This window comes from Hevea brasiliensis, chromosome 4 (assembly GCF_030052815.1).
Source record: "Hevea brasiliensis isolate MT/VB/25A 57/8 chromosome 4, ASM3005281v1, whole genome shotgun sequence".
Taxonomy (NCBI): domain Eukaryota; kingdom Viridiplantae; phylum Streptophyta; class Magnoliopsida; order Malpighiales; family Euphorbiaceae; genus Hevea; species Hevea brasiliensis.
This window is the reverse complement of record NC_079496.1, coordinates 5,344,172-5,346,432: the sequence shown is the minus strand read 5'-3', so window position 1 is coordinate 5,346,432 and position 2,261 is coordinate 5,344,172.

Sequence of the window (2,261 nt, the reverse complement as noted above, 5' to 3'; positions counted from 1 at the left end):
GTTTAAATTTCTGTTTTTCTTTATTTCTGTTTGTTTTATGAATCTTAAGTTGGCTTGGTTCATCATTGTTGGCTATATTAATTTCTTTTGCTGTGCTACTTGAATTGTCTTTGTAATCCAGATTCCTTTAATCTCAGTTTCTATTAGCTATTATAATAGCATTACTGATATTGCTTTTTGATTGTCATATAACTGGATTATTGAAAAGCATCTAAGGTAACTTCTGGATATTCACATGCCTCATGCTGACACTGCTTTCCTTTCACATGCCTCATGCTAAGGGTTAAGCTCTCCTATGAGCTATTTGAATTGCTTCCAATTTGCAAACTTTTTGAAACCCACCGAAATTTTCATAAAGCATGACATGCCCCATGTTGCTACCAGTGTCAGTTGCTCAGCATTCAGCATAAGGCATATCAATTTACCTTTACTTCACCATGCCTCATGCTTTTTGATCAACATGCCTCATGCTCCAAATACTTAAAATTAACATGCCTCATGTACATATTCTGATCATTCAACACTAGGCATGTATATTCTACATGGTAACTCTTTTATACTCTTTCTTGGTTTATATCTCTCGAGCTATCATTTATTGATTTAATTTACATTCTTGCCACTTCAGTTAAGCCAATGAGGACATTGTCTCATTTGAGTTTGGGGGAGGGCAAAATTTTTACAAAATTTTTAATCTTTTTTTTTTTTTACATTACTTAAATTGTATTTCATTTAAACTTAGTTACTGTAACACCCCGAAATTTTAATTTTTATGAGTATTTTGGTATTTTAATTTTATTTAAATTTTAGGAATTTTTATGAGATTTTTCAGATTTTAAAAATCGGGTTCGATTTTCTAAAAATATAAACTTTGATGATTTTTAAAAATTAATTTAAAGACCACGTGGCAAAACTAAAAATATATTTGGAGTCTACGTATTTTTTTGAGTTTTCTGGAATTTTTTCAGAATTTTTGGACCTCGTTTTCGGTCCCGAGGCAGAGTAAAAATTCAAAATTTTGTGTCCTGAATCGAGGCCGAATCGAATCGACCGGATCGGATCGGGTCGAATCGGACGGTCTCTTCTCTTTTTCTTCCTCCGCGTGCGACGCTCCTCCCCTCTTCTCTCTCGCTTTCTCTCTCCACTCTCCACCACCGGCGCCACCAGCCGGCCAGCCGAACGGCCAGTAAACGCGCTGAACGCGCGCACGCGCGCCTTCCCGGCCAAATCTGGTCGATCCGGCCACCGATTGGACCGGGTCTTGTGTCCAAAATCATCTACTCGGCGAGAGCTTTCCATAGACACCAAGAACGCCGAAATCCATCGAGCGGATTGTCCGATTTTTGCTCGGGAAGATTTTAGCCCATTTCGACTCTTGGGCTAGATTTCTCGAAAACCGTGAATCCCACAAGGAAACCGAGGCCACCAGCACGCTCCATTCGTCGAGAGCTTCGCAACGACATAAATTTCAAATTTTTCCGACACCGTTTTTCGGTGGGTCCCACGGAACTTCGCAGTGTATTTTCGACCATTAAATGAGCTTAGAAAATTCTGAAAAATTTATGTACTAACCCCCCTGTTATGGGCTTCGTGTAGGTATCCTCAATTCGCGGAAATTCGACAGTTGACCGGGTCTGCAAATTTCGGGCCAGATAGACCCGTTACCGGAAAAGTCTCCGAATTGGACCGAGGTTTTGGCTAGCCCCATTGTCGACGCCCCAGCGCGTTCGAAGTCGAATCGGAAAAGGTAAACCCGAACCTTGTTTTTCGTAATTTTCTAGTGCTTAAATAGGATTAAAAATACATAAAATATTCGTGGTAGCTTAGAAAATTACGATTCTTTTGCAATAGCTTAGTAATATTGCTAAGGACATGGCAAAGTATTAAAATTTATAGAGCTTCTTTGGGCAGATTTAGCAAAAATGATCAATAATAAGGACTAAATAGAAATTTTGCGTATAGTGATGGAAGAATGATATGAACGGCCCAGCAGGGGCTGTGTGAAATGATTGAACTGTTGATATATGGATTGTGAATATAGAAGTGCGTTTTTGCCCTTTGCGGGTTGGGTAGGTCCTAGGTATAGGGAGACTGATTTTCTACGACTTAGGACGTACTTGATCTTTTTCTTTGTTTGTATTGAGTCAAATTTATTAAATAGATGTAATGTAATTGTCAGGTGAGCCGGGACAACCTTCTTCCTCCGCCCAGCCGCCACAGTAATTTGTCGTCAAGTTTGTGAGTAAAATATTAATTTTAATTGT